At 36.3% G+C, this 18305-nt stretch overlaps 2 pseudogenes; one reads left to right on the plus strand and one right to left on the minus strand.

The window, feature by feature from the left end:
- The first annotated feature begins 418 nt into the window (after positions 1-418).
- On the plus strand, positions 419-3239 carry LOC140674717 (uncharacterized; annotated as a pseudogene).
- Positions 3240-15994: 12755 nt separating this feature from the next.
- On the minus strand, positions 15995-17047 carry LOC140674718 (uncharacterized; annotated as a pseudogene).
- Between the last annotated feature and the right edge of the window lie 1258 nt (positions 17048-18305).

An 18305-nucleotide genomic window follows, 5' to 3' on the forward strand; every position in this document is an offset into this window, starting at 1 on the left:
CCCCCCCCCTCAAATTAAAGCGTGTAAGACAAGTATTACAGTACGACCGAAATATATTCTTTGACTACAAATACGGAGTGCATTCATTTGCTGCCTAAGTTTCCACTCTTTGGGTGAATATCCCAGGAGATCCTATCCTCACGGCACAGGCACAACATTAATTGGTGGCAGCGGTGGGATTTGCCAGCACAAGTGACGCAAAAGAAATAAAAGACGTCGTGACCAAACACATCCACTACAACGAGAAGACAACCAGGAACTTCCCGAACACCCGGTACGCCAAGACGACAACCAGACTACAACCCGATAAGGCATCGAGCTACCTCAACTACAGACAACAGCGAGAGCGAGCGATCAAATAAAATGCTGTTCATCGTATTAATGTAAGTTGAACGAAATTAATTATTGTAACGCATGAATGTCGGAAGGACAAAGCGAACGACCAAATAGTAGCGCAAACACATCGTGGCTACATAGCGGATCGGCGGGAACGGCAATAACCAATAGTCTAATAAGCTCGCAAAGAATAGCAAAAACCGCGCTTAGAGACATTAGTAATAGAGTGCATCATCAGACATTTAGAGGAATATTACTTGAGCAAAAGTTCTCCCGAAAGCGAACTCGGAGCGAACGTAATAGCAGAACGCGAACTCTCGGTCGACGAAATAGATCGTAGCGTAATCGCGGATCAAGACGATCAGTCATCCGACGCCAAGTCAGCGATAAGCACACCAAGCCGTGTAACACACCGACGTGAATTTTCATTAACGTCCTACGACTCGAGTATTTTTAATCCGGAAATAGAATACCGCGAGAGAGGAAACATGATCCGAACACCTCCGGTAGCTCAACCGAACGTCACTGCTGACGCAGTAGAAAGAGAAATCGAACGATTACAGAACGAGATAGGCGAAGAATCGGCGGAACCACGTGCACAGAGACACGTCGAACCGAGACCCGGAACAAGCGGTATGAACGAGAATATGTCGAGATATGATACAAATGCTGATGCAGGAAATTCGGGACTTGCACCTCGAAATAGATTACATTAGAGAAAGACAAGAAACGCGCAATAATGGACGCCTAACGCCAGTAAATCCTAGACGTGAAACGGCGGAAGACTACTCGCCCGACGATGTATGACATCGTCGAGGACGCGGAAATTTACTTTTAAAAGAGGCACGCAAGAAGCAGCCTAATACCAGAATTCGATGGATCGCCAAATAAGTTACAAGAATTTTTAAGCGCCACTACATGCGGTCGAAAATATTCACCTATTAGACGAAGTCACCCTGTTAAGTGCCGTACTATGCACGAAATTAAAAGGCAGAGCGATGCTAGATTTTCAGACGCAAAAGATCCGAAATTTTGTGCAATTGAAGCAAGAATTAGAAGCGTGTTAGTAGAAAGAGCACGACACACCTATAAATAGAATTCAACACGCTAAAACAAAAAACCGGCGAAAGCGCGAGAGTATACAGTCTTCGAACGGACAAGCTTGCCATAGAATTATACAAATCAATGTTAGATGGATAAAACTACACTGCGGAGCACAAGCGAATAATCTTTAAAATTATACAGCAGCAAGCCTTAGAGAATTTTCAAATCGGATTACACGACGACATTAAAACCGTAGTACGTTCTCGAGGATATATAACACTGCAAGAAGCGATATCAACCGCAAGCGCGGAAGAGAAGGTCAAGGGATCGACATGTGCCGGCGCGCGACCAAGGAACGCTGCAACGCCCGCGTATAATCCCGATAGTAAAAGGACCGCATAATGTCAAAAATGCGGAAAAATGGGGCATTACGGACGAGAATTCCGTACGAGTCGATACACGACACGATTTTCGTTACCGAAACCGGAACGACCCTCGCACGTAAATACCGTTGATAAATATTGCAACTACTGCAGAAAGACCGAACATAAGCAAGAAGAATGTTGGCTATTACACGGACGACCGTATAAAGATCAACCTAATCGTATGAAATGAAACCAAGCTCCACGAGAAAATAAAAATCGATTAAATGGCGAGAAAGTATAGTGTGAAATGTAAATGCCGTAGATGGCCTATGCATGTATTTTACAACATCCTCGATTTAGCCGGAATAAACGCATGGGTTCTGTACAAAGAAACGACAAGTGAAAATATTTCACGTAAAGATTTTTTATTCCAGTTAGGAGAAGAACTTGCAGCGGAATATAAAAAACGTCTAGAACGTTCATCAGTCTCAAGTAAAACCACATCCTTTCCAAGTAGACAAAAAAGTGCCAAATAAAGTATTGCTCAAATAATAGCAATGGGAACCTGCTTGCAGTGTGAAAAGTATACGTGTGGAAAGTGCTTAGTAAGCAACCATTGATTTGTAAAAACTGTGGTATTGAATAAGGAAAGAATTTTATTACAATGTTTTTATGATTACTGTTTTTTTTTTGTTACAGAGATTGAATTTTTATACATGAGACTGAAAGTCTGTTAAGTTAATAATATTACAATGTTTGATTATCTTTCTAATAAAAATAAAAAAATGAAGAAGATAATACTTTTAAATTATTGTTCCTGTTGAGGTAAAACATGTTTGATTATTATCTATATTTAACTGATAATTTGAAATCCCGACAGTTTTGGCAATTATTTGTATTCAAACGCAAAGGTGTCAAAAGACACCTGTTGGTCGAAATAGGTATACACAAAATCGTGGTAGAAATAGTGTTAAAAAACAAGAAGCGATATGCAACTATTCAACGCAACAGCTGAGAATCGGACGAAATATACTGAGACTATATCCTTATCAAAAGATCACGTTACAGCCTCGGAGCGAGACGATAGTACAAGTGGCAACAACAATCAACATGATGGGAGTAACCCGAGCAGAGGAAATAATACCAAGCGTATTTATAGGAAATTGCCTAATAAATCCCGAAAACTTTTTATGTCCCGCGAGCGTAATGAATACCAATGAAAATGAAGTCAAAATTACGATGCCACAACTATCAATTGAGAAAATTGAAGTCGAAGAAACAACGGAGATAAATGTTACACACTCGAAAACGGAAGAGAAAAGCCTACGACACACCGAGAAAATATTACAAGAGCTCCGCACCGGACACCTAACTAAGGAAGAGGAAAGGGCGATAAAAGATATCTGCGAAGAATACAGCGACGTTCCACACAGACGGAGAGTCACTTATATGTACAAACGCGGTGACACATCAAATTGCAACACGAGCAGATAGCGCACCGGTTAACGTACGACTGCCCGAAAAGCATAAGACGGAAGTCAATCAACAAATGTAAGAGATGCTGAGCGGAACGTCTCATTTGACCACGTTGTTATTGACCACATTACTTTTGACCACGTTGCATTTGACCACGTTACAATTGACCACGCGTTGCGTTTGACCATGTTGCGATTGACCACGCGTCGCAATTGACCACGTTGCAGTTGACCATGCGTCGCAATTGACCACGTGGGTTTGCAACTTTCTACGCGAAACGAGGTGAACGGGGTGGGTGCGGGAGGAGGAGGGCCGGAGGTCCCCCCTTGCACCGCCCCTGTATGTGTGTGTGGTCAATATTTACGTGGTCCATCGCGACGTGGTCAATCGCAACGTGGTCAATTGTGACACGTAGTCAATTGCAACGTGGTCAATTGCGACGTGTGGTCAATCGTAATGTGGTCAAAAGCTACGTGGTCAAAAGTAACGTGGTCAAATGCAACGTGGTCAAAAGTATCTGTGGTCAATAACAACGTGGTCAAATGACTCCCACTCCTATTTAACCTCCATTCCTCCAACGGAATCAGGAAGGAGAGTCGCCGGGGCCATGGGACCTGTTCTAGATGAATGGACGAATAGGTCTCACGACAAACGAATGTCATTCCACTTGACACAGGTGGTCGCCGGACATGGGTGTTTGTTACAATTTCCGTTAGTTTTTTTCTATACAATACCCCGTGTGGAAAATCCAAGTCATCAATGTCCTGTGACTATGTAGTTATTTAAAATTTTAACTCGTCACTGTCTTTACTTTATTAGCTTTATTAGCTAATAGTCAGATAAAAATGTAACGCTTTTACATGTGAATAATGATGTTGTAAGTATTAGGTAATTATTCGTTAAGGAAAAAAGTGTCGCTACTAGATAGAATTTATAGATGATACATAGTTAGTAATGCTATTATACATTTTAATCGTAATACAAAAAAGTACATGTACGTACTAGCTAATATTACTAGCTCACAGCTAGATAACTAAAATAAGCTCATGGCTGGCTAGTAAAAATTATTTTAAAAAAGAAATTTTTTTTATTTTATTTTATTTTTTTTAATTTTAAGTGTACTGTCATTTTATTTTACTGGCATCTCCGATTATTACTGTAATTTATCTATAATATCGTATATTAATATTTTTATAATATCGTATATAAATATTTTTTTTTATTTTTATTTACTTTTTTTCCTCTGAAAAAATCCTTGGTACCCGGGGAGATTCGATCCTGAAACCCTTGCATTACGATCTGTGGACGTTCCTCACTAAGCCAAACTCGAATCGATGTATTAGATAAATTTGTTCTTTATATATGAAAATTTTTCTTTTACTAACAGTGTGCTTTGCTTCGGGTAACAAATAACACTCCATTGTTTCAATAAGCCTAGACTCCAGACTACAGACGTCGAGACACTCGAGACGTGTATATATATATACAACGTTTGTGGTTGGAACAGTTCCATGGTTCTTTTTCAAGTATAAACTGTGAAAGTGTATGTGACGTAAAAACAGAAACTTTTATTGTGTGTACATTGATAAAAATAATTAATAATTATTTAATAATTTTTGTAATAATTAATAATTACTGTAATTAAAAGTGCAATAATGTCGAAGGTATGTCCTGTATATTAAGTATACATATATTTACATATTGTTTTATTTTCACTGCATGTGTTTGAATTAATAAACAATTATGACTGTTTTAGATGATAACTTTACAAAGAAAGAAGTCGTATCAGATTGTGCAATTTATCGTAGATAATTCAATTGATTGTGTACCATTAATTTGGATATCATTAAATTCTGAAAGTTTTCAGCTTGTCACAAAATTTATGTCACCCCCTTATACCAAACAAGCTTGTAAAGATTTTCACAAATTAGTGGAAGCCGCAACATATCCAGAAGACAGTTGGCCTACTTATGGCATTATTTTAATTGACGAAGCAGGTATGATAAATAATTTTTTTATTAATTATTAATTTATAATTATATTAATTATTCATTTATACTTTATATATTTATACAATACTTTTATACAATATTTTTATATTAATTAATTATACAATATTTTATTATAATTTTTATATTATTATTAATATAATTAATTATATAATATTTTTATATTAATTAATTGATAATTTTATAAAATATAATTATTATTTTTAATTATTCTAATAGACTCTTACACTGAAGCATTAAAAAAATTAATGAATTAAAACAAAATGAGTATTATGTATATACAACAGATTTAAATGATGAAACACCTAAATTACCATTAAAAACCGTTGGTTAATACAACAGTGATTGATATGAATGGAAAGAACTTTCCTTTATTATTGTAATTTTGGAGTTTTTTCTTAATATTACTAAATATTATTTTTGTTAGATAATAGTTATGGATAACGCAATAGACGCTAAAACAACTTTATCTAGAAATGTATTAGTTTTAATACGAAAATTTTTTCACTGAGATCTGGCTATGAAATACACTTGCGTAAAAAAGATTGAAAATAAGCTAACATTAAAGCCACCACTATTTTATGACTGTATCAAGAGTAAAACTTTATTATTAAATAACGCAAGTAATTGCTTAATCTGCCTTTTTATTTATTAACGATTATTAATTTTAGATCTTTTTTTTACTAAAAGTCGTAATGGCAAAATTCGTAAATCGAATTTATGCGAGAAAGCTTTTGATAAGATCTTTGGTCCTGTTCTTACAAATTCAAAAGACTGGAAAGACGATATCTTAATGATACGAAAGAAAATGATGCCGTGGGTAATATTGAAACAGACGATTTGGAAAATGAAGGATAATCAAACGTAATATATCTGCTATGTATTAAAAAGCAATATTTTTAAAAGTTGAAATTTTTTATTTTAATAATTGGTATTGTATACAATAAAATGTATACATTTATATAATAATATTATAATAATAAATGTAAATGTATTAATGTACAAAAGGCATTACATAAATTTTTTCATATTTACAATTTTTTTTCTCATATGATATACGCATCAAAATCATTTTTTTAAATATATGTTGTAATTTGAATTGAATAATGTCAGTTGATATATTTGTGTTTAATTGCCACATACATAAATGGGCAGAACTAGTAGAATAGTTAAAAATTGATTTTTTAGGTATCCATTTCAAACTATTGAGTTGTATTTTGTCTTCATTTTCATTTGCGTATCCTAAATTTGTTAATTTTACAATAGTACCATCACTCAACATTATTATATCGTTTGGTTGCTTTATAATTAAAACAATGTTCTTATATTTTAATTTAATGATAAAACATTCATTATTATTTGTTTTGCTCGTCTTTATAATTTCAAACTGCTTGGGAATAACTGATTGATTAAGTACATAATTTTGTTCATACATTCGCCGACAGATCTGAGCAAGTGGCTTATTTGCAGTATTCGTCTTATTGACCCTAGTTTACTTTCGAATGGAAATGCCGAGATATTATTTAATGTATAGTTATTATTTTTGACATCATCTGCCAGATGAAGGAGATAATGTGTATTAAGAGTTTGCGATTCTTCTCCGTAATATTCGGGTAACAGTAAGAAAAAAATTTTTAGATAGGAACTTGCAAGTTCATTAAATGTTTGAGCTAAACCTTCAGTACATAATATTCGGAATGCCGTATGAAAAAGTAAAAAATGATCATATAATTTTGAACTCAATATTCCTTTAAATAAGATGGGACCTGCATATAGTAAAATAAAACGTAACTCTGATGCTTTTAAGTTAGGCACTGGAATACGAATTTTTCTTTGAAATTCGTCAGGAATAAAAGATTTTAAATATACAATTCTTTCAAATAATTTTGCCTGATTTTGTGCATTGAGTTTTACTCGACTTTTGTTAAATATCAAATTTAATATATATAATTTTTTAGTCACACCTAAACAGCAAAGATGCATATAATCCAAGGTAAAATTAGTAATCATATTAATTGGTGGTTGAATACGTAGTAGTGGAAAAAATCCGGTATGATGTTCTTTCTGCTGTTGTATTCGAAATGATTCGTCGGATCGTTTATTAGAATCTGCTTCAGGATAAATAACACGTCTTGAATTCTTTCTTATTGTGACAAATCTTCCATATATTTCACATCTTTCACAAGCTGCAAAACCTCCATGACCTTTTATCTGTTTCAAAAATTTTCGAGCTGGAATATCACATATAATGTGTTCTAAAACCATTGAAAATAGTGTTGTAGGGAGTTCTAACCTAGATGCTCGAGGGAGGTGCGGGGGCGGGGGGGAAACCGCGAGCGCGGGGGGGATGACGTCACGCAGATCCGAGGCGCGATTTGTAGACGTGGGGTACGTGGAGAGGGGGAGAGGTCCGCGACACAGTTGTAGATCCGCAGCGCGGTTTGCAGACGAGGGGTACGCGGAGAGGGAAAGAGGTCTGCGGCGCTGTTTGTAGACGAGGGGACAGCAGAGAGGAGAGAGAGGTCCGCGGTGTAACCGATGGGTCCGCGAGTAGAGAGATGGATAGAGAGAGACGGTGCGATAGACGTTCGCAACGCGGTAGACGGAGACGCGTGGTATAGGATAGGATAAGGAGAGCGCTATGTGCATTGTACATAGCGTAGGACAATGAGAGCATGATGTGGTGGGAAAAGGAGGAAAGCACAATAGAATGTAATTAGTGTGAGAGAGAAAGAAGGAGGGTGCGGAGAAAGGATAGCGGGAGCGCGAGAAGACGGAGGCTAAGGCGTACGCGAGAACGCAGATTAAATTTTTTATATATTATTATATATATATTATTATATATATATTAAATATTATCTAATTAAATCTAATTATATCTTATTATATATATATTAAATATTATCTAATTAATCCTAAGAGGAGGAAGAAGGATGGGATAGATAAAGAAGGCGCAAAACACAATACACATATTTATCATAAACATAATTTTTATTCAGAAAAGTGTGTATGTGTGTGCATATAAAGTGTGTGTGTGTGTGTTTTTAAAAATGAAAATATAAAATATAAAAAACTAAATCTAACGAGATATATAAATATAAAATATAAAAAGATATAAAAAATCTAAGATCTACAATATAAAAGATGAAATTATAAAATATAAAATATAAAAATATTTAAAAAAAACTAAAAATCGGTGGAAGAGAGACGGAGGGGGAACTCGCGACGGCTGCTTCTGTAACAGAAAAGAAAATGAACATTTTTATTAGTATTTTAAAAGAAATATTTAAAATTTGGGCATACTCACAGTACGAGGGGCTTCTCTCCGAACAATCTGCGGAGGCAAAATACATCCACGTACAAATATGGGAAGAACTCGTCTAAGAAGCGAGCACGAGGGCCGTCGCCCCACAAATCCTCAAATTCAGTATAATCGCGGTTGAAGGTCCACCACCGACGCACCTCTTTCATGTGCGCAATATTAATATATCCTGGGATGAGGTTGTGGTAACATTGATATTCCTGTAAAAGAAAAAAACATATAAATATATTATAAATAAAAAAGCGTATAAAATAATAATAAAATTACTTACATCACCAATTGGGACGTGGAAGTAACGATATTAGTAATGCTGTAAAAGATAAAAGCGTATAAATATAAATATAAATATAAATATAAATATATTATAAATGAGAGCGTATAACATAATGAAAAACTACTTACATCCTCGAATAGCACATTCACCAACGCTCGGAACAGAGCGTGGGCCAAATTCTTGACCCAGCGAAGTTCCACGCGACGATAGCCCGTTTCGAACATAGCGTCGAGAAAAGACAATATGCTCGACATTTTAACATCTTCACAAAAGAACTTTACTTCACTGGATCACTGACAGACACCTTATGTCAGTTCCAGCGAGGGCTAGGTAACGTCTCGGTAAAAAAAAATGGGTAGGGGATGTGCATGACATAAGAGTTAGCAACAAATGCTTACTCTTTATAACTGATAAAGAATTAAAAGCTGATGCGAACTGTCGCTCCACACAGCATTTATACAGATAATTCTAATTAAATAGCGACACAATCAAATAAGCATCAGACATCTATTGAAACATTGATCAACATGGATCTAAACATTGATCAACATCGATCTAAACATTGATCAACATCGATCTAAACATGTTTGAATCATATTATACAGTACCGACCAAAAATATATTACCGTTAGTATTTTTGAGTATAATTTTATTTAAAGTGCATGGATATTTATAATATCATAATATATGTTTTGATAGTAAATACAACTTACTAAATAAAATATTTTTCATAAAATAATATAAAAATTTAATTTTAATAATATAAAAAATTAATTTTATAAGTAAGTAAATTAAATTAAATTTATGCTTAAAAATCCTAAAGGTGATATATTTTTGGCCAGTACTGTACATCAAATAAATATCTTAATATCATGACTTGAAATATAATACCAGATGCAGCTGCACCATGAAATGTAATATTAACCACACAGATGTATACATGGCTAAGAGATATAATACTTGCTACAGATTGATCCAACCACTATCATATATCAAACAAACACCTATCGAACCATGTTTGAATCACTATCGTACATCAAATGAACATCTATCGAACCGCGATGAACATCTATCAAACCATGTTTGAACCACTATCGTACATCAAACGAACGTCGATCAACATTAAACGAACGTCGATCAACATCAAACGAACGTCAATCAACATCAAACGAACGTCGATCAACATCAAACGAACCATGAACGACATGAATTTTGATTTTTTTTTCGCGTTTAAAGATGTCAAATATTCCACGTCTATTGTTTGCTGAAATGCAGACTAATAGAAAAATGCATTACGTACTGTAATATAATACATGCTACAAGAAGAGGATAAAAAAAGATAATAATAATAACACACATGTATTGTAACAATAGTTTATTATAAATATGGATTGATCAAATCTTTATGATGATGATTCGACCACCAATTGAATAATTTAAATACATTTTGTAAAGCACAATTTCGTACATGCTTATCGCAACGCAGAGTAGCATCTAATTTATCTAAAGCAGGAACGTCATCATAGTCGTTATCTAATGTCTCGATAATAAGACCGATTCTCTTATCGTTTTTCAGTAAATTTGCCAACCATTCTCGTTTTTGTCCTTTGACATACACTCGAGAAGATGCATCTTTCAACGTCACGGCGTCAGTGATTAAACGTTTGGCCCTGTAGTACGGAATGTTTCCATCTTCCCATTGCAGATTGTGATGTTTTCCAATCAACCATGCAACTTGAGATTTCTCAGATCTCGTGAGCAAATAGAATGGTGTAAGACTCGTAAAAATATAATGAGAGAGGACAGAGCCCTTTGTCAGAATCGCAATTTCTTTCACGATAAACTTTCCTCCAACAATAAATCCTTGCAGATCTACAAACGTTGGCACAACCATAATGAAATGATATTGGCGAAAACTACGACGGACGACTAATGTCGATCATCGAGTATCGCTAGTTTTATAATGTTATAATGTTATAATGTTAGAACATTGGAGGGGATTATTTCTGATTCATGTAATTTTGCGGACAACATTTGTCAACGGGTTATATTCGACAATGCGATCGTGCAAGATGAGGCAATATGCGGTAGTATTTGCGGGTACGTCTAGCTTACATTCAAATTCTATTCTTACGTCCACGGTAGCATTTTTGACAGACTCGTTTTGTCGCGAGCAGTCAATGATCGTGAAAAGACCGCACTCTAGAAATTTTGCCATGGTAAATAATACATTATCATTATTGCATCCGTAATAAGATTTACGAAAACGCGCATACATGTCGAATAGGATAGCGTATCTCTTTTTATCAAAATCCAAATTTAAATCATCATACGGATAAAAATCAGAATTTAGATAGAGTTTAACGTTTGTCAATTTGCAGTCGTCGAATTTGGTAATATCTTTCGACGCGACATTTTTTCTATCAGTCTGTAGTGCAAAGATTATGTATCGCGGTTTCTCCAGCTGAGAGGCAGTTTTCACAGTCCACGAATGCTTGGTCGTACTGTGTAGCAAAGGAAATTCGTATAGATTCCATATAGAGCGAAAACTCATGTTCAAGTATCTACCGCTCTCCAACGCTCGTAGCAAGGACAGTTTACTAATTTCGTTCAATATTACGTGAGGCATACGCCATTGTATTTTGTGCAATTCAATCTCAGCTTCAGCAGCCTGAGCTCCAAACAGACAATTGTTGTCGTTGCGTGAACGTATTAGAATCAATTCATGCGAGCGTTAATCACAACGCGCTTATAATCCTCGCAAAATCCAAGCAACATGTTGAGCGGCACGCAAAAATTGAAGTAACCTTCGCCACCATTATTTGCAACTATATTCCAAGCAGCATTGTGCAAGATTTTACTTCTCTCGTGTGTAAGCGAAATGTAGTTTTTAATCGTGCAAGTTATTCCAACGTTTCTGTTGCGATCAATTTCCACACCGTTGAGTTTATATCGAAGTTCATCAAACATGAACGCAACACAATTATTTCCCAATAGCATTAGTTCATCCTTTTTTCTTATCGTCAATTTTCCTTCGACGTAAAGGAAGCTTTTGCACGGCAACGTGTACAAATCCTGATGCTGTATAGCTATCCGTATCTCATCGCTATATCCAAGTGTTGTATTTGCGTATGGATTGTACGTATGAGTTTCAATCTTTACTATACGGTCGTCAAAGATCGTTCGCTTCCAATGTTCAAAATGTCAATCATTCTTTCAATTATTTCGTACGACAAATCCCATAGACTTTAAAAATTCACGATTTAACGCGCTGAGCTTCTTTTTAGCGTAACCAGACACCTGATTGTTGTCACCAGACACCGCTCGCCTCCTCGCAAAAGTATTGTCCCTCGTAAAGATATTGTCTCTCGCGTGCTCCGTTTCATTCAACATGAGCATACTATTTTTGACGTCGTCGTAAACGTGCAATCGTACGGTAATTTCCTCTCCTCGAAAATCGAGCAATCGACCCTCCTGATCCACAACACGTATCGTTAAATCAGTAATGCGATCGGTAGATAAATGATTTGCGTGGGTGTTTCCGATATCTTATATCTCGGTGGTACGCTCGGAGAAAATTCATGTATCGTGTGTACGCGCTTGCTATTGCTATATGCACCAGCGGTCACACTGCATTCTATACAAATAATGTTTACGTTAATAATATTTTTTGGTACATCCGATTCGAAAAATTTTCAAACAAACAGAGGAAAGGAATTTTATAATGCAAATGTGCAAAAACTCATGAAGAAACATAACATTAATCAACGTATTCCATCATGAAAGCCTCGATCGTGGAACGATTCAACCGCACTTTAAAGAACAATATGTGGAAATTGTTTACGCTAAATGGTAATTACAAGTGGATCGACGCTTTATCCCAACTCGTTGCAGAATATAACGCGCGAAAACATCGCACTATCAATATGAGACCTATCGATGTCCTACAATCGCTGATAGACTTTTAAATACAGTATACAACAATGTAAAAATTGCTGCTCCAGCGAGATTCAAAGTAGGTGATTCGATACGTGTGAGTAAATTCAAGACCATTTTTGATAAAGGTTACACACCAAATTGGTCGGCCGAAGTGTTTAAAATTGTCAAAATACAGAATACTAATCCCGCGACATATATATTAAAAGATTCGCGCGGAAATCCAGTAGCCGGAGGATTTTACGTATACGAGCTACATAACGTTGCTAACCCCGACGTGTATCTCGTGAAAAAGGTGATACGTAAAAAAGGAGATGAAGTTTTTGTGAAATGGCTGGGACTTGATAAATCGACTTGATAAAAACAACTCTTGGATACATAAAAATAATTTATTATAAACATATAACATAATAAAGATATACATAAATTTACATGAATGAATATATATATATATATATATATATATATAATTTATATTTACAATAAATAAATACAGTTATTTACAATAAATAAATACAATTATTTACAATGGTATTTTATAATGTCCCCACGGTAACGTATCAGTAGTTGTAGGTACGACATACCGCTTGTCGTCGTACGGACTAGAGCAATTTTTGTTTCGCGAATGGTGTATACCTTGTGCAATTTTGATCTTATACACGATTGACTACGCGTCATTTCAATCTCTTCGTTCAAACACCGCGTGTAATCGTCAAACATTATCGTTCTTGCGACAACGTTACTCTTGACGCCTTTTACCTTTTTCGTATCCTTCTTAGCATCCACGCGCAACGCATACATTTTTGCTCTAAGCCCGACAAATTCAGTCATTATGGTACCGTTGTTTTCATCCTTCATTAGACCCGGTACCTTTTTATTCACGAACGGTATACCATATGCATTATCTATCGCATAGTCGCTCGTATCAAATCTGCTGATATCACGTTTCATATTCTCGTACACATCGTCGCACTCAATGTGATATATAAGACTATCCGTGTCAGTGTACATAACTTTGCATCTCTCCCGATACATTGGTACCATATAATCGTGGTGAAATTCGTACAAATATGTCTTGAATATATCATAAGAATACACATACCCACGTAAATTGGTTTGTAGAATTTCACCTCGAGTTTACGTAATTCCACAGCGATTAGATTTTCCGAAAAAACGCTCCTGCTATGAAAATTTGGTTTTGCAATCAATGCCTCTGCGCCGTACCTTTCGTACCATTTTGTTAAAAGTTTAACATCTACGCGATTGCGCACATTTTCCATCGTTTTGCCAAACACGGCATTATTCATTAGTTTGTACAAATTTTTTTCAAATTCATTTTTCGCCAGTGTTCTAAATTTTGTGTTGAGTTCTATATAAGTACGGAGCCACGGAGATTGAGTGAATTGTAATATACGATGAATTTTTGCAACACGAAGACCGTGACGGGAACATTGCTGCAGGTTGCAGTAGTGTATCACGTAACGCTTCTTATCGTATAAGGTTGCGAGAAGCTTGTCCTCGCGCTTGCCAGGTGGTTTGTCGCGTGTCGGACAAAACGGTAGGTCAGTGTGCGAATCGTGAAGATGTTGCGAATACTCAAGGTCGACTTCGAGGATGTAGCCTGTAGACGAATCGAGCGCGATCGATGATACATCAAAATTGGAAACATTATCGACCCACTGAAAATCGGCATAGGGTAATGGTTGACACATTGCCCATTGTATAAATTATTAACATCGAAATACATCAAGTACGTTGATGGTTTCGATGAGTCAAACGACTGCATGTACTTGTTATTAGCACGCGCGTACCTGTTGGAACATTGACTCAGATCACCGCGTATACCTCGTTCGATAAACATAACCATGTCAATGTCTGTGAGTAATTCAAATATAATTTTCGTATGCTTTAACATGGCGTCCCACGTGTAGTCGGGAAGAGTATAGTAATACGCAGGGTCGAGCCCATAACTCTTGATACAACTCTCGCGGAAATTTTCAAAAATGTCGGCTAGTAACAAGACGTCAGTTTTGAGGTATAAATCGCTATATTCGCCTAGCGTTCGAATTGAGAATCGCTTCCACACAATCTCAGCGTGCGTGTAATTGCTCTCGGATACTGCGTTACCTGTCAAGGAGCTGTAAAATTCTCGCAAAGATAGACACGCATCATGCAATTTATCTACGCAGTCAATGTACTCGTACGGGAAGACACCTTTTCTTGTCAGTAAATTGAAATCCTCGGCGTATAAATTTTTAAATTCCATTTGTAAAATTTTGAGTTTATCCTTGCTCAGAAAAGATGCCAATTTGTCGAGACTTGTTGTGAGAAATTTATATGAATCTATGAAACGTAATTTAATGTGATTTCCCAATTTGTCTTTCGTACCCTTAACATATTTTGTAAATGAAATATATTTTTCTTTTGTTATCGGAAGTAAATCGATTCCCCCTTCGAACGCTGTGGCTATTTCCTCGATTATAAAGTGAGAATCATAACCGGATAAATTGTGAAATACTATTAGAATGCAAAAAGATTCTTTCTAATTTAGATTGCAATTTGAATGCGCGGGACATCTGTACCGTCCGGTCAAATGACAATGATCGCGTACGCGCGTATCATCATCTTCCACGAATGGTTTCTCACATATATGGCACTGAGTCGCGCTTCGAAATTCTTTCCATTCATCTTGCGTTAAATTTAACATGGGGACATTGGTTGTTAAAATATTTTCTACACGTAGCGCCAAATTTTTAAGTTCATCAGCGAACCACGCAAAGCAATTGGCTTCGATAACGAATTATCGTACGAGCAATGTACATAATAAGCGATACTAAATACTTGGTGATGTTGATAAAAATTTTCTTCTTCCTTTTTCACCAAAACGCACTTCAGATCGGCATACACGACGAAAGGTAGTCACTCCTTCCTATTGTAGTTGGCGAATGCGAGCCGCCAGTCCTTATCGCTTGGTAACCGGATAGCGCAGTCGTTCATCTTTACACAGTCTACTGTATGCGACTGTAGTTTCTCGTCCGAGTGAAAATGGTGCATGCATCTGTAAAATAAAAGTTAAAATTTTTATATCCCTGTTTTAAATATTTTTAGACAGTTTTATTAAATATACATACCGATCGCAGATATATTTTTGACCATTGTGTTTGCTGAGTTGCGAATTCACGAGCCTGGATAAATTCTTGATCCACGTGAAATGTCTGATATCTCGCGCATTTTACACGTAGAGCAAGTTGACGTGCTTGTCCTTCTTTTGCTCCGTAAGACGTAACGGGATAATGTTTTCATTCTCGATGGTATACACATTGATTAAAATGTCATTATAAATTTCAAATTTTTTAATTTGATTAAGAGTGACTGGAAACTCAATATCTTGGAGATTCAGTACTGTTGTATAATGCCGGTACGACGATTGTCGGTCTGTGTGTCTTTCAACTGGATACAGAGCAGCCACCACCGCCCACGCAAAACATGCATTGTCTTGAGATTGTACGTTAACCACTGCTCGTTTCATTATTATCTTTCACGGTAATTGCACGCAACATTCGGCGCGCATAAGATTATATTTATTTATATTTACTGTCAAATTTAGTATAGATAATGCCCATCCACTATCGCGTTCCTGAAATTCTTCGAGCGATGCAAGGATGGGCTCGACGACTCGCCGTTCATACCACTCGCGTAAATCGGATGTACGAAAGAGTTCAAAGTTTCTCGTATTGATTGATTTATTGGCGCGCTTATCGCCCGCCACAAACTCGCCGTTAAACACTGTATTCACTTTCACACTGTTGTGTTTTTGCATAACGTCTCGCACATGCTCGAGCACAATGTCACTCGCATCTTCCAAAAATTGACGAGGTTCGATGTGATTATAATTTATAACCGCACCAGTCATGATACGACCTTCGAATGCCGTATCGATCTCTCGCCAAATCAATCCATTTTCTCGTGAACTGCATCCTGCACCCGCGTGTACGAAACGCCTGCGCAACACATTTTTCAATCCTTCGAGTTGCGCGATTCGAGCAATCAGCGATTGTCAATTTCCGATCGATAATCGTGGTCGTTTAATTCGACTTTGTTCTTCCAACGACTCGATACATTTGTTACATTGAGCCTCCCACGCAATGTACTCTCCACTGAATTTATCCGGGTGGATTGCTCCCACACAATTTGCTCCGCCATGTTTTTCAGACCGACAACAAGATGCACGACTCGAAAATAATGGAGGTGCACCTCTTTGCAGCGATTTTATATCGCGATTCATAGACGTTTCTATCACGCATGTCGCGATTTGTCATCTAACGATGACGTTATGTCGAAAAATTTTTTTTTGCTGTATTTCAAATATTAGCAGCTGCACATTGGCGCTCGAAAGTTTTGCAGTTTCAAGTTACATGCAGCTGCGGATTTGTCATATCTCATTGGATTGTCACCTATGGGTGACGTCATCTCAAAGATTTGTCATATTTTGAATATTAGCAGCCGTATATCGGCGTTCGGAAGATCCGCGGCTTTAAATTACATATAGTTGCATTTCGCGATTTGTCACGCACACTTTAAACATTTTAGTAAGATTCGTTAGCGCATGGATAATTTGTAGTTTCAAATTACATGCAGCTGCGAGTTACTTTTTGATAATTTGTCACATATATTTAGAATATTCAGGTGTGATTTCATCAGAAAATGTTGTCGCACCTCGGCGCATGGAAAATTTTAAGCGTATTCAGCTAAAATCTTTGGGGATGTAATTATTAATTAGCAGCTGTATATAGGCGCTTGGAGAAAAAAGCTTGCTGTATCAACAATCACTCCCTCCACATTACAATTTGTAGTGCTAAATTGTGAACAATAACCCCCTCCACATTGCAGTGTGTAGTGCTGAATTGTGTTTTAATACTTAAAATAATTTAGTATCGTGTTAATCGTTTGTGGTCTCCGCCAAAGAAAGCAACATGAATTATTACGTCCCGATTACGGACACTCTGCCAAAGAAAGAGTTAGTTTTATTTTTTTTTAAATAATATTTTTATTATTTATATTAGTTTTAAATAATATTTTTAATATTTATATATATATTAATATTATTTTTTAATAACATTTTTCTAAAATTTTGTAGCATTTCATCCGAGTCTCGTCGCGCGGGTCGTATCTTCGGAAGAAAGTATGCTCTAACCCCAACATCATACAAATACTTGGAGATTGGAATAAGCGTCGGAGCTATGTCATATGTAGAATTACTTGTTGGTGATAACCGAGGCAATCAAATAATATTGCCTATCGTTACCTGGCACTCATTGATGCAGAAACGTGCCGATATTGAACGACATGTACAATCGACTGAAAGTGAGCTATTATGGATCTGCGATCTATCTATCCAAATGATTACATTAACTGATTCCAAGATTGTTAAATTAACATTATCTAATAATTCTTTGTATATGCATCCGCAAACATTGGTGCATTTATTCGATTTTGAACACTGTATCGATCATATGCATTTCTGGCTGTGTCAGAATACATAT

The sequence above is a fragment of the Anoplolepis gracilipes genome, chromosome 16, assembly GCF_047496725.1.
Source record: "Anoplolepis gracilipes chromosome 16, ASM4749672v1, whole genome shotgun sequence".
In the NCBI taxonomy this organism is placed as follows: domain Eukaryota; kingdom Metazoa; phylum Arthropoda; class Insecta; order Hymenoptera; family Formicidae; genus Anoplolepis; species Anoplolepis gracilipes.